The 20551-nt window shown below is 52.0% G+C and overlaps 1 long non-coding RNA gene across 1 annotated transcript in view; it reads left to right on the top strand.

The window, feature by feature from the left end:
• Positions 1 to 8164, top strand: part of LOC114102503 (uncharacterized) — a 45586-nt gene extending 37422 nt beyond the window's left edge. Inside the window, exons 2-3 of the long non-coding RNA XR_003584522.2 lie at positions 34 to 216; positions 7410 to 8164. This is a non-coding gene — a long non-coding RNA (uncharacterized lncRNA). The remainder of the gene's footprint in view (positions 1 to 33; positions 217 to 7409) is intronic.
• Positions 8165 to 20551: the final 12387 nt, after the last annotated feature.

Raw genomic sequence — 20551 nt, 5'->3', positions numbered from 1 at the left:
TGCCTCAGTGAAAGCGGTTCTATGTCTCTGTAGGAGCAGACAAACCCTGGACAAGGCAAGCCCAGGAGCAGGAGCCTGTCTGCCCGAGAGCCAGCAAGGCCCCCTGACTTCATCCTGGTGCTTTGTGAGTGTCTGCCGGCAAATCCTGGGTGATGGAGAGTGATCCTGCTCCTTATGGAGAGCAAAGACTCCAAAGCAGCACTGTCCAGGAGCAAGGTAATGCAGAGCACGTGTGTCATTTCAAATTCCCTACTAGCCACATTAGGAAAAAAGAAGAAGAAGAAGAAGAAGAAGAAGAAGAAGAAGAAGAAGAAGAAGAAGAAGAAGAAAAAGAAGAAGAAGAAGCAGCTAGTGAAATTAATTTTAGCCTTAGGTTTTATTTATATCTACACATCTGAATATTGCAATTTTCCTTAGTAGTCAACATAAAACTTATAACTAAGAATGTCTGACATTCTTTCCCCCCGGCTGTCTTTGAAATCTGGTATTTTGCTCTTAGGGCACGTCTCAGTTTGAACCGTGTGCTTGCCGGTCACTGTGGTGAATGGCTGCTGTCTTGGACATGGCATACACGGAGGGCCCAAGGCCCTGGAAGGGTGGGGAAGATGAGGATGGGCCTCATGGGGGCTCAGCTGTGAGGCTGAGACAGGAATCCTCCTTTGAAGCCAGGTTCACAGCACTCGCTGGGCACAGGGATCTGTGATTCGTGGGCTACGCTGTCTCTTGGTCACTGCTGAGCGACTTGGATATAGAAGGTGTGTTTGGGAAGAGCCGTGAATAGAAACCAGGCTGTGGGTGCATCTGTAGAGAGGCCCAAAGCCCACCCCCTGACCTGCCACCTCCACCTTAGTATACATAGGCTCCATTTCTAAAGAGCAAGCCCCTCTCAACCTTTGCCCGGAGGTATGGTGGCGTGGGGCGAAGAGGTAGGTCAGGAGCACCCAGGTCTGGCTTTTCACCTCTGCTGCCCGAGTGGCCCTGGCTAAGCCGTTTCAACTCTCTATGCCTCAGTTTCCTCAGGAGGCCTCCAAGAGCAGCCTAGTGGGCACAGAACCAGCTCTTCAAAAGAGGCGATTTGCAGCCTGGTGACGATGAGGGGCTCATGGACCAGCTCTGATGACCTGGGTGCAGGGGGAAGGACACTGCAGGCTCCGTGGAGGCACCCAAGGGAGGACATTATTCCTGGACCATTGCAGCAGCAGGGGTTTCTGTCCAAGGTACCTGGCCAGGAAAGGTTGGCCTTGGAGAAAGTGGCCTCAGAGCTTGAAGGAGGGAAGGGTGGCCACCACAGGGGCGGAGCAGAGGTGGTGTCATCCAGAAGACAGCCGAGGAGGGGACCTTGCCTTTCCTCCTCTCAGGGAAGCCCCTGTGGTGCTCTGGAGTCTGCAGGGGGTTCTGAGTAAATGGGGCACAAAACACTGCAGCAGCCCCCTCCCCCTCGCCCCCCAGGAGGGGGAAAGTCTCAGCCGTTACATGGATCCCTTGAGGGGAAGGGAAGCAAAGAAGGCCTGAAACCCCCTTCAGGCCTCAACTTTCCAGTATCTCAGGCTGAACTCTTCTTGGCCGTCGCTCGCCCAGGCAGCAGCTGTGGTCTCTACGTGACTGCATGCAGTGATCCAGCCGTGAGGCACTGGGGCTGCTCCTGCTGGGGCCCCTGTGGAGGAGGCTTGCTGGAGGCCAGCTGGGAGCGGAGTTTAGGAAGGAAACGGGTCTGAGTTCCAAAGCTTGAGGTTCCAGTCTCCAGAATATGAGAGCATCCCTGGAGTAGCAGAAGCCCAGCTCGCTGTGTCGGTCCTGAAAAGTTGAGTGCTGGAACTGCCAGATGGCTTCAGAAACTTGGGATTCTGTACTTGGGAAGTGCCAACCTTTCTGGAGGTGGCTGTGCTTTGGGGTGAGCAGTTGAGGAAATAAAAGAGGCCAGGGCCAGCACCCTGCAGAAAACTGCTAGGCCAGCACTGCAAGAGGCTAGACAACCCCCAGGCCAAGTGCATCCTTGCTGGGGAGAGAATTTGCAGGGAGGAAGCGTGTCATTAATTGGACGGGGCTCCTTCTGTCTCCTACTTGTGGGGACAGCCAGATGTTTTTCCACATTGAAGGCTCGTCCACTAAAGACCCAGGCGAGCCTGCGTGTGTCCTGCTGTCTCTTAGTGGGGTAGTTTTCTTGGTGGCTCTGTGTAGAATGGAAGTGGGGAGTTTCCTGGGGGTGGGCATATGGTGCACACACGTGCTCAGCAGTGTTTGTGGGAAGGGTGCACGGGGGATGTCACGCCTGGCGAGGAGGAAGAGCCACTGGGTCACTCCTGTGTCCCTCTCTGACGCATTCTTAGGTAGTCTCATGAAGAGAACCGAAAGTCCATCTTTCTTGCCAGAGTCTTGCTGCTATTTTGCTGCTCAAATCCCTCAACTAAGGGAGAAAAATCCAATAAACTTGAAAAGCCTCCCCATCCTGGAGTGTCGGGGATTAGTGGTCATGCTTGACTTTGAATTGTCCAAGGTGCAGATCCAGAGCTGAGCTGGCTGGGTGCAAGCAGGGTCCTTCTGCTTACTAGCTGTGAGGCCCCCAGCACTTCACCCCCCCCCCCTTGCTGGACCTTAGTTTTCCTATTTGGAAAAGGAGGTGCCAACACCCTGAACCTGCAGCTCCCTGGATCAGGTGGAGCTTTGGACGTTGGTGGGTGTGTGGCCAGCGCTCCTCTGTGGGACCTGGGCTGAGGCTGTCCACACGATGTTCTTTTTGTCTTCCAGGGGAGCTGGTGCTGGACTGGCATTCGAGGGCAGGAATCCCCAGGGAGACTTGGATTTGTTATAGAAACCCACCCTTCAACTTGGCCAGCCCGTTTCAAAATAGGGAGTTGACCCAATAGCTTTGGTGAACGCTCGTAGTTTAGACAGTGGGAGAGGCAGGAGAAGGCACTCCAGAGACAGCCTCCGCAGAGGCTTCCGGGGCAGAGTCGGGGCAGAGTGGGGACAGGCGCCTTCCCTGGGGCCAGTGATGACACAGTTAGAGAATTTAAAGATGAGAAAAACCAACCAGCCTCGGAGACTACTGTTTATCATCGCCATGCAAGAAGGGGTTAGTATCTGTGAGAGGATTTCCCTCTCCATGAAAAAGAATTTGTTCTAAGTTCTAAACAATTGATACAGTTACTGTTGAGCTGCTGAGTTTTAAGAAAATGAATGAGCTCTGTGGTGCCTTTTGATTACTTACTTATCCTTCAGGAGAAGTTGCATTCTCTGTGGAAAACAGCTGGCCCCCAGTCCGTGCTTGCTCAGTGACATGGCTCATTTTGAGAGTAAATTCATAATAGACTGGAACTTTCTCTCCTCACTTTATAGATAGTTCATCTGTCCACCTTCTCAATACAACATATTCTTTTTTTTTAAAGTGGGTGTATCAAAATTGAATGGAATATTATGCAGTTATCAACAATAAGAAGTTGGATCAGTGTATGATCTAATAGAGGACATATCATACAATGTCCAACATGCAGTGTTCAAGTAAGTAAGCAAGTTGCAGAACACTTAAAATACTTTAAAAGGTAGCATTTACATGTACTTACATGTGTGTACACACATGAAATTTGTACATGAGAAGAATCTCTCAAAGGACAGATAAACAATTTTGCAGACTTAAAAGGAGAATGATAGCACAGAAATGCAAAGACAAAGACCCAAACCACTTCAATTCTGTCATTCTGTCACTGCTTGGGGATTTTGTTTATGTTAAAAATTTAACACAGTGAAACAGAGTATGAATCAGGAGTGCAGCATTTTCGTCTGGTAAATGCAAATTTTGGTTCATATATTATTTTATTGATATTTTTAAACACTGGCATCTTTCTTTCTAAATTGTTTATTTGAAAGATAAAGAACGTATGTAGGGGGTGATGACTATTTCTGGTTATCGCGTGGCTCCTAGGTGAGTCATTTCTGCACAGGGGTGCGTGCCATGGTCTGCTCCGGTGTCCATACACTGCGCCGCTCACCTCTAATCAAAATTTGAAAATGCTTTGGGGCATTATTATCCCCACAAGATTTGCCTGGAGGAATGATATGACCAACACTGGCAAATCCATGGCAAATCCATTCTAGAAGGTTTTGAGTGATTTCAGGAGCATCCACTTTATTCCTTCCACCAGGGACATATTGTTCTTTTTTTCTCACCATAGGAAACTCCCTATTTCCTGACCCTGAAATTCCTGGAAAAAACCTCTCTTATTCTAGAGTTGAGAAACTGAATATGCCGATGTGGTAGTGGCAGTTTCTTGGGATGCAGGGGTCTCAGCTAAAGGAGCAAGGCACCCGCTGGGGAAAGTGTGGAGAGGGAGGACAGCGGCTCGCCCCCTCCTCCTAGGGACCCCGTGCCCCTTGGGTCCTGGGGGCTGCTCCCACGCAGGCCTGCCTCCCTTTCCTGGTGAGTCTTGCGCCCTAATCTACCAGGACGGCCTCTCCCCAATGCTTCCTGGGGCTCTGTTATTGGAGGGGTCTTCTGGCAGCAGAGCTCCCCCGCACAGCCTGGTGCAGGCACTTAGTGTGCTGAGTAGTCAGTGCACTGTGGCCCTGGCTGGGCAGGAGCCTGCGGCAGCCTGGGTCCAGAATTGGCTCCTAGGGACAAAGACAAGACTGTATCTGGCCATTTGGGAGGAATGGATGTTTTATATGCGGGCAAGAAGGTGGTTGGAACTCTCTCCTTTCCTGGTGACGAAGCTGTGTCGCCTCTTGGCTTTCTTGCTACAAAGGACTCGCAGCTGTTGTGGCGCTGTCCACGGGCCTTCTCTTGCACGGCAAGGCTCAGTGGCCTCAGCGTGTCTAGGAGGCCTAGGAAGACTGGCCTGTTTCCAGAGACACATGCTTTTGCTGGGGGTGGGGGTGGCAGTTTGCGGCAGTTGGCAGATGTGACCCTGGTGACATCCAAGCTAGTAAGGTCTGCTGGGGGTCATGGCTGTTGGTGAAACTGTCCAGGCCTCTTCTGCTGGGGCTTTGCGTCCTCTTCCCAAGTGTGAGAAGGCAGTCCCAGCAGGAAGTGTGGGGTTGACCAGGGACTTTAACAAATGTTGACGGATGGCTTTTGTGTCATTGCATGGGGCATGCAGGCCAGTGAGGAAAGTCCCTGCCAGGCCCCAAGACCCTGTGAATAAAAGCTGAAGGTGCTTCGAAGTTTCTAAAGTTGGTTATTTGAAGAAAAATGTGCAGCAGGGTCTTCTGTGTTTGTAGGGTGAGAGGATCGATTCTTTCTATACCACAAAGCCTGCCTGTAGCACCTGCCTCTAAAGTTTGCACACGGGAACATGAATCAAGCCTACAAGCAGTTAAATAAAATATGCTCTGTTCTCATATTTTACAAATCTAGGGGTTGGGGCTGGGGTTCAGTGACAGAGAACTTGCCTAGGATGTGTGAGGCGCTGGGTTTGATCCTCAGCACCACATAAAAATAAACAAACAAAATAAAGCTAAAAAAAATCTATAGTCACATATTTTTTTTCATATATTTCAAGACAAAACTGAAAAATGTGTAAAGCTGTAGTTTTTTACATGACCCAAAGCTGGCAGATATCAAAGATGACTGAATTAATTATTAAATGTCCTTTTGTTCTATTTGAATGATGAACAAGATAAAGATACACATAATTTATAATTACTCTATAGTTCTCTAAATTAATTTTTTGCCTTCATTTCATCACAACCACAAATCCTGTCATTAAAAATGAACATTTTCACATAATTTTGTTCTATTTATAACAATGAGCTAAGGGATTTTTTTAAAAAAATGTTAATGTATTTGAAATATGCACAATTTAAATATATTTTTATCACAAATGTGAAAGTACATGTAAAAACATAAAAAATGTATTTTCTCATATATATTTTCAAAGAGAGTTATTTTTTCTTATAAAACATTAAAACTGGAAAGGCAAAAGTACAAATTAGCATTAATAAATGTCAAAAAGGTAGATGAAAATTATTTAAATAAAACTGGATTTTAAATGTTAATTTATGAAAAGTAAATGAGATCTTATTAAATATCCTTGTAAATAATACCTCCCAATTCTAGCATTCGGTTCCCACCCAGCCACTGACATAAATTGGCATCGCCCAATGTCTTGCCCTTGGGCCTACATGGCTACCAGTTCAGAAATCATGGGAACCATGGAAGTCCGCTCCACACTCCTCATGGCCACGCTACCTGTGATTGTCACGACGCCGTGTGACTTCCCGCATCTCCAGGAGCAGTTAGAGCAGCAGCTCTCCTGGATGGTTGAGTTATGCAAGTGTCACTTGCTCCTCCTTCCTGCCACCCAGTGAGAAGGCCAAGGGCTCCTGTCTTTCCTCCTCCCTGTGTTGGGTTAGCTGCTCAAGTCCCCTCCCCTCCTGGGCCACCGTCCCGGGGGACATCAGCAGTCCTAGTATGACCTGCAGAACTCTGGGGCACTGGGAGGCAGTGAGGCTTTCTTTTTCATTCCAAGACCAGGCACAAAATGTGGAGACGGATGGGAGACGCGTTTCCTGGGGCCTGAGTGGCCATGGTTATGGGGGTGGATGTTTAGGGTTAAGAATGCCCAGAGCCCTGGACCCCAGGCGACAGAGGGGCCGTGTGAAGTGGTCTGAACCTCGGGACTCAGGTCAGGTGTCCCTTGGCAGAGTCTTCTGGGCGTACTGACCACTCATCCCGGGTACTGGGGTGACTCTTCTTGCCTTCTGGTGTGACTTACCTGGCTCTGCAGGGCTCAGTTTCTGGATCAGCCATCCTCTATGGAAGAAGGAAATTTCTGAGAGTCCCAGCTGCCCAGGGGCTCGTTCCAGCCCTGGCCAGTCTTGGGGTGGTGCAGCATTGGAGCTGAAGCAAAGGTTGTGTGGACCTTGCTCTTCCAGTAGGGTCCTTCTCCTGAAGATGTGGGAAGTCACATGGCGTCGCAGCAATCACAGGTGGCCGTGAGGAGTGTGGAGTGGCCTCCCACGGTTTCTATGATTTCTGAACTGGTAGCCGAGTAGGTCCAAGGGCAAGACGTTGGGCGATGCCAATTTATTCTAATGCTAGAATCAGGAGGTATTGTTTACAAGGATATTTATTAAAATCTCATTTACTTTTCATAAATTTATATTTAAAATCCAGTTTTATTTAAATAATTTTCATTTACCTTTTTGACATTTATTAATTTCAATCAATGGCCAGTCTCGGAGTGGTTGCAGCACTGGACCTGAACAAAGGTTGTGTGGTCACCTGGGAGAAGTGGGTGCTCTGTGGTGGCAGGAGCTATGGGGTGGGCCTTATGTGTCTGTGCACTCCTCTCAGAGGCTGCTGCCCAGGTACTGTCTCAAGGCTGGACTTGATCTTTGGTGGGTCTGAGCCTCATCTGGCCCTCAATCCTGTGTCCCTGACTTCTCTTCCTATTTCTGTGTCTTTCCCTCAGATCCTGAGCTCCATCATGGTCTACTGCCTGGCAACTTCAACCGTATCCCTGATTCTCTCCTTGCTGGCCAGCTTTGCCCCAGTGGCTCCCCTCCTGCAAATAGGGCAAAAGGCATGGAGATGAGACCAGAGTGTCCGGCTCTGGGGGTTTGATGGACCGAGACAGACAAGTGAGCGTACAAGCAAACATTTTGAAAACGAGCGCATGAGTCAATGGTCAGGACTGGTGCACGTTGATTGGGGTGGATGTAACTGAAGGGTCACTAGTAGGATTTCCACAGCCAGCTGGCCCAGGGCCTCTCTGGTCACCCTGGGAAAGCCTTACTTTTTGAAAGGTTCCAGTCCTCTCTCAGTGAAAACACACGGGTGTGACAACACCCACGGTTCCCTGACCTCCACAGACTGAGGTCTGAGCCCATTGAAATCAGGTGTCTGAAGTCACGCAGAATGGCTTTCAGTGGTGCTGTGAGCCGACCGTTTCAGGGTACTCCTTCCTCCGATTTCACAGATGTGTCGGTTGGATTTTATTCTTAAGTGGCCTAAGCCAAAAGCATCTTCTCCCAGAAACAGCAGGTTCATTTCAATTCAATATTTCACTTTGGACAACTGCTTGCCTTCATTTAGCGCCGCATGCTGGGACTTGGTCTCCCCGGGCGTTCTGGCTTCCCTCCCGTTAGCGACGGTGGCAGCAGTGCAGACAGATTGAGGCCCCAGGAAGGCGGACCCCCCAACTGCGCGGCAGCAGTGAGCTGGGAGCAGAGGCTGTGCACGCTAATGGTTGTGAGTGCTGCTTTTCCAGCCATGAGCTGTCTATATCGCATTTGCGTGGAGACACAAAACATCTAACTATCAGACGAAGCCAGACGCAACACCAGCACAGAGAGGACAGCGTCTTCTCCAGCTGTGTCTGGTGCCCGGGGTCACCGAGGGGAAAAATGACAATGCCTTGTGTGCTGGGTGGTGGGTGGCTACAGGATTTAGAGCAGTCTCTCTCACTACCCCAGGCAAAAAGCCTTCGTTGTCCTCTGCCTGGGTAGATTACTCCTGCAGACACTGGTCTGAGTCTAGGCTGAGCCCAGTCTGCCCTGCAGGGCTTCTCTGGTACTGGGGGTTGCAAATGTGGAATTCTGGGGGCAGCTCTCCAGGCCCATGTGGAAAGAAGTGCTGAGACAGAACACAGAGGGCCCTGGAGGCCTGGGGCTGCAGCGCAGGGCTGGCCTCCAGCTTTTGTAGGTGAGGAGGGCCATCCTCCTGCAGCACAGGTGTGCAGTGGTCTTGGGGCCGGGCAGGTGGGCTTGTTTGCTCTGCTGCTTCCTGTGGACAGTGTCCATGGCTCTGGGAGGCTCTCTGCCATCACAGGTCAGGTTGAGCGGCTTCCAGCTCAGGGTATCTGGGTGTACGTGCCTCCTGAAAAGCCTTCTCTCCCTGGACTGGGAGCAGCTTCTTCTGCCCAGCAAAGGAAGTAGGTGAGAGGGAGGAAGACCCCTATGTGTGGCTGGTGGCAGTGGCTCAGAGCCACATGGGGCAGGGGAGACCCTGCTCTTACTGATCTCCTCCTTGGAGGGAAGGTATTAGGGCATCAAGAACATTCTTGCTGCTCAGACAGAGTCCTCTGGAGAAGGCGGCCCAGGTGGGTTAGGGTTAGGCACTTCTGTACTCTGGAGATGGGAGCCTCGTCTGTGATAGTTCTGACTAGGCTGCCTGTCACATCTGCACAATGGGAAGCTGGGCCAGAGGGTTTTACGGTCCACACTGAACTTGAGGTTCTGGGAGGGCAGTCAGAGTTTAGTTACAATCTTTGTTTTCCAGGAGACCCAAGTTCAAGACCCATTCCCCAGTTTCTTGTTGCTGTGCAGCCTAGGACAAGCCACTCCCCTCTCTGTACTGTCCTCCCAGCACAGGTGGTTGGTATGAGGAGCAGTCTGGCTCACAGGGCTTGCCCTGGACAGTGGTTTCTTTCCCTACATCTCCTTTGAGTTGGCAGAGGCCCACAGACAACCAACCCCATCTCCAGAGCATAGACCTTGTCTACCGCATAGCCAAGTTTCCCATGCACTCCAGAGTTGAGGACGGCCAGCTGCCGTGTAATTCAAATGACAGCCCTGTTGCCCTTTGAGGACAAGCCTCATGTAAGGTCCACCTGTCACCTGAGTCTCTGTGGCCCAGCTCAGTGCATGGCCTCTGCTAGTGCTGAGACACCAGACGCCTATAGCCTCATGTCTGCCCTGCAAGGGGTGCTAGCCTATCCAGGGGCCACGGGGCTGGGTTTTCCACCAGCTCATGTGGTGCTGGCTTGTCTGCATGTGTCAGTGCTGAAGCCCTGTGAAGAACCCTCTCCTGCCCCTTCGATGCCTGCCCCAGTCTCCAGATAAGATGGGAAGGGAAGTGGACGAGGGACTCCATTCAGCCTGACCTCAGTTAACATTTCAGCTCTGCCAGGCATCAGCTGTGCATCACAAGAGAGGTCACTGAGCTCCTGAGTCCCAGCTTCTGGTCTGTAAAAGCGGGTGCTGATTCCCTTGGCAGGAGGGGTGTGAAGAGCAAAGGCTGCCAAGTCTCTGCACATGGGAGGCATCGGCAGAAACATTTCTGTTGTTCAGAGCAAGGTACTTGTGCCCTGGACCAGCGTCATCAGCATCACCTGGGAACTTGTGAGCAAGGGAATTGTCAGACCCTCTCCCCATGTGCTGAGTTGGAACCAAAGAGATGGGGTGACGCCATGGATCTGACTGTTCACAGCCCTGCAAGTTCTACAGCATGGTAAGGCCAGAGACCTCGGACTTGGAGATAGGTTGCAAACTTCTTCTTCCATGGTATTTCCTTGCCTGGTTCTGCTTCCTTCCTCCGAATGGGACTTGGGAGAGACTCCGAACTTGGGAGGGCAGTGAGTCTGGGCTGGATCTGTCAGCTGGGCTTGGATAATGTTTGCTGGATTGGAGGCAAGAGAAAGGGCAGTAGGACCCTTGGGTCCTGTCCTCCTCTGGGTGCAGACAAGGGCCTCTTATCTGTGCCTGTCTGGGAGGGCTGCCCCTCCTCATTCCCTGGACAGGAGTGTGCGGCTCCTGTGCAGTCTGTCTCCCCCTGCTGCCTGTCACCTGGGCACACTAAGGAGACACGATTGTGGAGGCATGCAGTGGGTGCTTGAACCCTTTGTGGGACATGAGAGGATGGGCACTCTGTAGAGTACTACAGAGCACTTCTGGGAGAAGCACAAGGGGACAGAGAGTGGTGATTCAGATGCAGGCCCAGCCTGGGGGCACTTGAGCTGTGGCCATCCCAGGTGTCCATCAATTCCACATGTGGGCAGCAAGCCAGGTGCTTTGAATGCAGAGTTAATAATTAGGTAAAATCAAACGGTCTATTCTTGAATATGAAACAGAGCAGCATAATGAACTTGTAAAACCTTTTAGATTCTTTTCAGCATGGTGACAAGTTTTTTTAAGTTGTTTTGAAGCTTCTTTTCTCGTGTGGTTTTTATTATGGTAAAATATACATAACATAAAATTTACCCTTTTAACTATTTTTACGTACATAGGTCTGGGACATTAAGCACACTCATGTAGTTCTGCAAACGTCACCACCATCTGTCTCCGGAACTTTTCCATCTTCCCAAAATGAAATTCGGTCCCCATTAAACACTAGCTCCTGTCCTTCCCTCTCCTTGGCCCCTGACGCCCACTTATTCCATTAAAGCCCTGACTGAGATAAAAGGAGCCTTCTAGCAGGTGGTGGGAGGTTCTAAGAAACCCCTCCTTCAAGAGTATACTTAAGAACCCAGTTTTCTTGAGGCAGGACCTCTGCTTGACCTCCAGACGTGAGCACAGCACAGAGGTATAGACGTAGGCGGGAACGTTGGGCCCCTTTGGAATAGTTGCACATGCTTTATTTTGCCCTTGATGAAAAGAGCCGTGTTAAGTTTATAAAAGAGCACTTGCAGAAGAAGAAAGCCTTGGACCCAGCCGTGGCCTTCCTGAGTTGTTGACAGCTGTTATTCACTGAAAACCTCCCTGGAAACAAAGAGATATTGCAGCATTGTTCAGCGTGGGTGTTTGAAGTGGCCTCCTTCCAGAGCTCTGCTGATGGAGGGGCCGGGTCTGGGCCAGGGCCTCGTGCCTCCTGCTTTCTTCCTATAGCTGCTGCAGCTTCGAAGGAGCCTGGGAGTGTCCTGAAGCAGTCCAACTTGCAGGCAGTCCTTTCTTCCACGTGCCTGTGACTTCCTGATGCTCTACTGCTCCCTTCACAGGGCTGTGCTGCTTTGGCAGAGAAGCAAAGATGACAGGCACCTTCAGGACCCCTGCTTGTCGATGTCCCTGGGATATCACCTGAGTGCGAGGGTAGGAAGAATCTGGGGCACTTAAGAAAAACGGAAAGTGGCCATTTTTTTCCCCAGGAAGGGAGGTACCCACGTCCACATCCTGCATCTTCCTCTTTGTGAAATCCATGCTGCGGGCCGGCCCTGGATGCTGTCTGCAGGCCTGTCCCCGCTGGGTGCTGACAGCGTGGGCCCCTGTGCCTTGCTGAGTCATCTCGGGCTCACTTTTCCCACCAGTGCAACGGGGTTAATGACGCCTGCCCCGGCTGGGGACTCAAACGAGAAAACCTAGGTGAAAGTGACTTGAAACTCAGAAAGTGCCTTCCACGTGGCCTGTGGTGGCCTTGTGGCGGGCATCCCTCTGGGGGAGACCTGCGGAGCGGGTTTGGCAGGGCCTCCGGATGGGGTCTCTGGGGGGGGGAGCCCCTCCATCCCCCGGCTCACTCACCTCCATCCCCCCCCACTCACCTCCCACGGGTATGATCATTTCCTACGTGGGCCCTGACAATGGAGGGGAAGCCCTTTGGAGAGGTCCGTCGGGGTAAGAGCAGGTGAGGCAGGTCCTGGACGGGGCTCCCAGCTCACCCTGTGCTGTCACTGGCTTGGTGACACTTCCTCTGGGAGTTCTCCCAGGGGCAGACCACCTGTGCTGGGAGTGCTGGTTGAGCTGTCTCCCTGTAGACATCTACCTTTAGCCCAGGTCCTGGAACATGGGAGGTCTTCAACTAGCAGTGAGCACCCTAACAAATATCCTCATGGAACATCAGTCATCGTACCTATTTATAATTATTTACTTCTTTAAGATTAGTTGAAGAATAAGTTTTGGGGAGGAAAAAAAAAACATGCCGCAAAAGTAGCATCATCAACAGTCTGGTTTCTCAACGTGCCACTGGTAGCTGGGTGGGCCCAGAGCCTGGTAGAAACACTGGTTCAGACCTGATCCAGACTGGCTGAGTCAGCATTTACTTTTCGGGTGTCTTCAGGGCCCTTGCAGATGAGGGAGAGAAGCTCGTGCAGGATGCTCTTCCCAGACCTGGGAGCAGTGGAGCTTGTGGATTCTCACCTCTGGGGAGACTCCCAGCCACAAAGCCAGGGATTTCCCAGCTCTGGTGGGGGGGTGCTGCCAAAAGGGGACACACATGCTCACGGCTCTGGGGGTGGCTAGGGACCCCTCCTTCACTCCTGCAGCGTGTAGGCCAGTGGCCTAGGAGGAGTGAGACAAACCCGCTGCCTTGGCTTTCTCTGGCCCCCTTGTCCTCGAGGGACCCTGGCTGACTAACACCTTTGCCCTGCCCAGGCGGAGATTTTGGTGCCCCATACAGGGAGATGTGCTAAGAGGCGACTTTGGCCTCAACTAGTCCCAGGCTCCAGATAAGAGGATTCCAGATCCTTACCCATGCAGGCGACTGCAGCCCTCCTAGTCTCCCTTAGACGTACCTGCCCTCTCTCCTGCTCCTGGGAACAGCCCTTGCACTCCAGTCTTGGGTGGATTGTGATTCTGCACTATTATTTTACCGTGAGCTGAGGTCGGGAGAAGACTACTATTCCAAGTCTGGGCCCAGCTAGCCATTTATTCCATCAGTCCTTTTTGAGCACCTACTGTGTGCCAGGTGCTCAGCTGGGCACTGAAGACACAGCAGTCACCACCCTGGCCCTCATTCTCCAGGAAGACACTGGCAAATGATGGTTAAGAAGCCAAAATCAGCATTTTGCTCATCAGCTACGTGACCTCTGGAACCTCTCAGGGTCTCGATTTCTTCAGATTTAAAATGGCAATGGACAGGTGGTTTCCCTGAGAGGGTTTCTGTGAGGAGGAAGTGCGTTAATGCACAGTGCCTGGCGATACTTATGCAGACAGGAAGGGGGCTGCTCAGGGACCAAGTGCTAAGTGTGAGCAACCCTCTGGGTCTCCTGCTATATTCTAAAACCCATTTGAATGCTGGCAGACTGTCCTTCAGCTGTCCTTTGGCACTCAGGGCCTGAGACCCCAGCTTCCCATCTGCTCAGAGGGGAATTTAGTCTCCTCCTCAGGTGGGAGTGAAGACTGACCGAGCCATGTAGACAGGTGTGTGGTGGTGCTCAGATCAGGGGTCCTGTCCTCCTCAGCTCTTGGGGAGGATCTCCATGTCTGAACTGGTTTCTCTAATCCCTGATTTATTGCCGTGACGGTGTTTGTTCTTTGTGAGTCCTTCTGCTTCAGCTTTGTGATGAATAAATCCTTGATCACAGTCAATTCCTCAAACAGAGCGACCTTGGGGCTGAATTCTTTGAACCTGTGTTTGGTTATGTCACCAAACTGAACAATGGGGTTTACAGCTGTCCTTCTCTGGACAAGGACGTTTGACCAACTGTTTTTGCAGCAGGATTTGAGGAGGGTGAGGAGCATGTGATTCCATGTTTAAATAAGCCTGTCTACACAAGGGGAGGAAGGGAGCCCTCTACATAGAGGGCAGCGGCACCCACCATCCCCAGGAGACCCAAGGAGAGACCCTGCCTGGGCAGAGGCCCAGATGCCACTGGCTATCCTGTGAGCAGGAGGCTGCTCTGGAGCCTTGGACTGCAAGGTTCCCGGGGTCCTTAAGTCATGCCACATGGTACCCTTCTGAGGCTCAAATCCCCCTCGAGTCCACTCAGCTGCCGCAGAGGCTGTGTCTGGACGCTTCTGAGGGCAAAGCTGTGGCCTGACCGTGTCCCTCCAGAAGTTCACATGTTGGAAACGAATCCCACGTTCACATGAGAGGACATTTGGAGCTGGGGCCTTTGTGGGTAGGGGAACCCCACCGTGGCACTGCTGGATTTGCCAGAAGAGGAGAGGGCCCAGGCTGGATCGCTTGCCCTGTCCCCCAATGAGAGGGGCAAGGAGGTCCCCTAGATTCCAGCCCCTCACCCAGGGCTTCCACCCCCCAGAGCCATGAGAAATGTTTCTTCTCTTCAGAAACTACCCAGTCGGTGGGATTCCACTGAGCCGCAAAGAGTACGCGAGACAGACACACAGCCTCCTGCCACAGCTGGGGTTGATCTACTCTTGATTTTTTTTCCCATGGATTTTTTTCAAGGCACAACTTACAATACAATGTGCAAGTCTTAAATACACAGCTGGGGGACTCCCCCCCACATCACTGTGTACCCATAGCCCTGATCAAGGTGGAGAACGTCATCATCAGCTTCCCCACCTTCCCAGGGAGCAGTCCCCACACACTGTCAGTTCTCTGATGCTCTCACCGTGGGTCAGCCTTGCTTGTTCTTGAGATCCAGGAAAGTGGAGTCAAGGTGACATTCATCAGCCTCTGGCTGATTCCTCTGGACTGAACACCCTCTGGCTCTGCCCACCCCTCTGGACCCCTTCAGCTCCTCTGCCTGGCTTCCTGGTCCCCTTCCTGGTCCTTGCTTGTCTGGTGGCAGGACGGTGGTAGCAGTCATGGTGACATGCCGTGAGGATGTGATGGCGTCCAAGGCTGTGTGGCAGAGTAGGGCTGCGGGCTTCGGTGTCTGGACTGGGAAGGCGAGGTCTAGACTAGGGACAAGGTAGGCTGCTGGGTTGACTGCAAGGCCAGCTCTGTGGCCTTGGGTAGCCTTTGACTTTGCTGGACTTGGGTTTGCCCTTCCCCAGAAGAAGGTGCCCTTTGATTTGGGGGCTCTTCCAGGTCCCTTTGACCCACAGCCTAATTCTTCATCTTCCCCTGCAGGTTTGTGGATACAGCCTCTGCCATTTTGCAGTTCCCAAGGGCAAATGCTCAGGGGCAGGTGTATTTTTCACCCCCCTTGAAGTTCACCATTCTGCAGCCCACTTTATTTTATCCCCTCTGCTGGAAGGAAGACTTGGGCTCTCGGTGGGTGGGTCTCTATATAGAAGGTCCCAGAATTGGCTGCAAAGATGGTTTTGTTTGGAGAGTATTTTGATGTCTTGGTTCAGTAGTTTTAGAAAATATGAAGACACAGAAAGACCTGTATTTGGGATTCGGTTCAACAGGGGGCCCTGGAGCCACATAACAGGGAGGTGGGTAGGATATGGCTGAGCCACCACTCATGGTGACTGTGGGCCAGACCTATACTGTGGTGACAAGACCTATACTCTTGGTGACAAGAGTGAATGAGCCCTTTTAGGATCCTCGTGGTCATCAGATAACATGGCCATCGTAAAACCTTGGTGCAGCGGGTAAACTTGGGTGCAGGTAAGGGCTTACCTGGGAAGTGAGCTTATTATGGGTCTTGTTTCCTGGTTTGGTTCTTTTGTCTCTTGTCCTTATTGTCCTCTCTCATCTCCTTCTGCTCCTTTCTTTTTCTTTTTTCCCAAATGTATTCCCTCTCTTTCACCCCTGTGCCACTCAGGGTGCTTCTGACTACAGTAGTCCCCACTCTTTCACAGTTTCCATTTCTGTGGTTTGTTATTGATAGTCAACTGTAGTCTGAAAATGCTAAATGGAAAACTGCAAAAACAAACAATTCATATGTTTTAAACTGCATGATGAAATCTTGAAGCAATCTGTTCCAACCCCTCACCCCCTTTGTCCAGCGTATCCATGCAGTATACACTACCTGCCCATTATCACTTAGTGGCTGTCTCTTGGTTATTGGGCCAACTACTATTGCATTGCAATGCTTGCCTTCAAGTGACCTTCATAGTAGTCTAATGCTATTGTCACACAACTATGTCATTCATCTCACTGCATCTCATCATGGAGGGTAAAGAAGGGTGATTATGGTACAATAAGACATTCTGAGAAGGAGAGCACACTCACACAGCTTTTACTACAGTGTTCTGCTTTATTTGTTTTATTTTATTATTAGTTATCATTGTTCAGATCTTACTGTGCCTAGTCTGTAAGTTAAACTTATTCATAGGGAGGCATGGAGAGGAAGAGCATAGTCTACCTAGGACTTGGTGGCATTTGCAGCCTGGGGAGTCCTCTGGGAGTCTTAGAACAATCCCCTTCAGATAAGGGGGTGACTGAGTGTACCCTTTTCACTCTCTGCCCTCCTAAACCCACGGCTCCCTCTCACAGACTCCTCCCCTCAGAGCCCTGCCTGGATGTGACCCTCTGCACACGGCCCCCAGTGGCAAGGTAGGCAATCCCAGGAGGCCACAGGGCACTGGGGCTTGACCACTTCTATGCTTGAGCTTTGTTGCACTGGCTGGCTGTCTCGGGACACTCAGAGCCCACCCATTAGGGTGACTGTGGCTCCACACGCCTCACGTCCCTTAACTGAGAGACACAGGGGCCCATGGTCTGAGCCGCCTGCCCCAGACCCTAGGACAGTTCATCTCCAGCTCTCTTCAGCCCCTCAAGTCTGTCTGCTCTCCACTGAGCCCACCTGGGCCTTCCTTGTCCCCGCCTTAAGCTCTTTGAGGACTGGGTCTAAGCCTCACTTTGAAACTCTGTGCTTATTTTCAAGCAGAATAAGCACTTAAATGTCTGTTTCATTACAAGGAAGACCAAAGGAACAGGTGCGCCATGAGAGATGTGTTTGCATGTAAACTTTCTGTGACTAAGCAAGTCCTTGTTACAGGGCACAGCCTGTACCCTTTGGCAGTACCTCCTGCTGTTACTTGGAACTGAGAAGGTCAGGGCCACAGGAGCTTGTGGCTAAGGGTTCATCTCCATCCCCAGTCCTCCCTTTGCTTCCAGTGTGCCAAACATCCTGGGACGTGACCTGCGAGGCACAGGGGCTTTAAACTGAAAGGTCAGCATTTCACTTCCACCTATGGTGCTTGCCCCGAGGGACCAATTGAGAGAGGGTGATCTTTCTCCCGTCACTCCCCTGCGATGACTTCATCCAAGCAGCATCTGCTGTGTGGACCAGGGCCCGCACTAGTAAGGGCTTGGAGCCTACCCTAGTATTATGTCATTTGGTTCCCAGTGACCGAACCTCAGAATCAAAACACAACCAAAACAAAAGGGGAAATGTTTCTCTGAGTTCAGGGTCACCTCCAGGTTCTTGGTGATGGGCAGAACCGGGTTCCCGGGAGCCTCATGGGCACTGGCTTCTTGTCTGAAACCAGCCATCAAATGTGTTTCTGAGGAGGAGCAAGGGCAGAGGGTTGATGTCACCTTCGTGCCTGCATTTCTCAGTGGGGTCTGTGAAGATCAGCAGCTTTCTGCATTCGATGAGGAGTTGGTGTGCTGGGCTCCCAGGTCCCAGCACGATGGGGTGACTTAATTGCGTAGAATCACCTGACTAATGTGCAGTTCAAGGCCAGCTCGCCTCCTCTCTACAGAGCCCGATTAGAAGTGGCTGCAGCTCATGTGCTTTTAAAAGAGACACAAGTTCCCAATCAGGAGGAAACCGTCAAGGTTTTATTTCGCAACCTCCTTTGAAAGACCTGGACATGCCCTTCAAGTGATAGAGAGGTAATTTACAATCCTTCCCTTTAAACTAGTTTCCAAAAATAGCGGGGCTATCTCACAGTCAAGGCTGCCTCACAGCCAAGGTCTGCCTGTGCTTCAGAATGTGGTACTGCCCCATGAGGCTCGGGACCAGGCCCCCCGGGAGTAACAGCCCACGTGGCTCTCCAGGGGCCCCGGGCAGCGGCCTTGTTTCCAGGAACACTCATAACACCCAACACTCCAGGTGAAGGGGGTCTGGGCTCCTCTTTGTAACGGACATCCAGGAAGTCCTAGAAGGAGAGGAGCTCCTGTCCCTGCCAGTACCTGCTGGCCCTGCCTGAGGGCTGTGTAGACCCTCAGCCTGCGTAGACTCCCTGGCTGTGGAGACCCCTGTACAGCACCGAGGTCCCCCGCAGTGTGAGTGAGCAGGGTTTGGGGCCCTGCTGCCCAGGTCCTCTACTCAGCAGGCCTGGTCTGGCTTTCTTGCCTTTTTTGCTTTTGACAAGCGAATCCTCTTGGAACACCTGCCACCCTGCAGGACAGTTGTGCATGTGTGTCTTCTCCACAGCTGTTGCTTCTGGGGAGTTTTCATGGTTTGGGGTTCAGAATAGCCAGTGACGCTCAGGGATGTTCTCTAAGGGTGGTTGATGGTCTGGGAGGACAGGAGGGGAACTGAGGGTGCCTGATGCGGGGGATAGCTAACGCCTGGCCCGTTGCCTGCTGGGAGACTAGCTGGCCTCAGACACGTGCCTGTCCTTGGGGTACCCTGTGGGGAATCTTCAGTGTGTCCCATGAGCACCTTGGGTTGGGGTCCTGGAAGGCTGGCCAGGCTTCTGGCATGGGTTTGTTAAATACTGGCTCTATATGAGGCTCCTTGAAACAATATAAAGAGCAACAAGGGTCCCGGCCCTCATGCACCTCAGTCTTACAGAGGCCGTGGATGAGGAGGGCATCTTGGCACCTGGCACTACAGAGCTCCCTGCAGCAGACCCCACATCCACACAGACCCTGCAGGCCTGTCCCTGCAGTTTCTGCAGCCTGGCTTTGGCGCCTTCCAGCTCTGCCACTCCAGTGGCTGGGGGCGAGCCTGATGTCTTTTCCAGTGTCCTGGTCCTCTGGGGGCTGGAGGCTGCGTGGAAGGACCAGGAGGCCCTGGCTCATCTTGCTCTCTCCCCTTTCTCTGGCCCAGGCCAGCCCACCTCCTGAGTCTTGGGCACAATCCAGGGCAGTGCAGAGTGTGGTGCCCTGGTGTCTGGAGAGGCACTTCCCCTGGAGTCCTTGGCAGTGTCTTCCCTCTGAGTATGTCACAGAGGCCCCCTCTGCTGCACGTGCCAATGGGTATGGTCCCCCCTGGTCCCACGGCGCATGCTCCAGAAGTCAGTTTCTCTGCTGGCCCCTGTTCCAGGCCACCAGCATCTTTGCCCTCCTGTTTGGCTCTCATCTATCCCTTGTCCATCCTGTCCAAGTGACCTTGCTAAAATGAAACTCAATGTGTCACTCTGCTTAGCCCTCTGGGACTGTCATTGCACTCAGGGACAAAAACAAAACAAAACAAAACAAAAACCCCTAAACCTCCCTCTCTTTGGGTGGCCTCCAAGGTCCTCCGTGGCCCAGCCCTTCTCTCCTCCCCAGCAGTCTGTGCCACCGTCTCTCTGGAGCCACCTCTCCTTTCTTCAGTGCCACTGCATTCTGGGCCCTTCCAACCTCCTCAGGCCTCTGTCCCTTTGCCTGGAGGGGACATCTGCTATCTGTGTATCTGCTCCAGGTCTCTTCTACCGGCCACTGTCTTATCCTGATGTGACCCAAATACTGTTCCTCAGAGGGACGCCCTCCAGCCCCCCATCAAATACGGCTACCTCCACTTCTCTGTGTGTCTGTCCCTGAGCTTTGACTCGTGCTGTGGAGTCCTGTGTGTGTGATGACCTGGTTAGGGCCTCTGCTCCCCCACACGGGGCACCTTGGAGGGTCCACCCAGAATGTGTCGTCTGAATGCAACCCAGTCCACAGCAGGGCCTCTGTGAACGTGGGCAAACGGCAGGCTGTTGCCACTGCTGCGTTACCTGGACAAGAGCCCTGATTGCCACGGTCCCCCCCCCCCCTCGTGCCAAGGTTGAATTCTACTTGTAGTTAACTGCAGTGGTCCTGAGGACAGGCCTGCACACCTTTATCTGGATATGGAATAGTTATGCACACCTCATCAGAAAGTACGTCAGAGTCCAAGTTACTCCCATCTCCTTGGCTTCATAAAGCCAGGAGCTGAGGGCAAAGGTGTCCTGAAGTCACACTAGAACAGGCACAGGTGACTTAAAGGGCTACCTCCTAATGTATCTCCCCACACGTCACGCCGTCCTGACATCTACGGAGGCTCCCTTCTTTCTCACTGTTGTGAGCAGTGGCTGGACCCTGGCCACAGTGGCTCATGAGCTCCTGTAAACAGGCCATCCCCTCCTGCTGTCCATGGGCAGCTGCTCAGGACTGTCTATGTGAAGTCCATGCAGAGCTCCA

Source organism: Marmota flaviventris, chromosome 12 (assembly GCF_047511675.1).
Source record: "Marmota flaviventris isolate mMarFla1 chromosome 12, mMarFla1.hap1, whole genome shotgun sequence".
Classification (NCBI taxonomy): Eukaryota; Metazoa; Chordata; class Mammalia; order Rodentia; family Sciuridae; genus Marmota; species Marmota flaviventris.
This window is presented reverse-complemented; position numbering and strand designations above follow the sequence as displayed.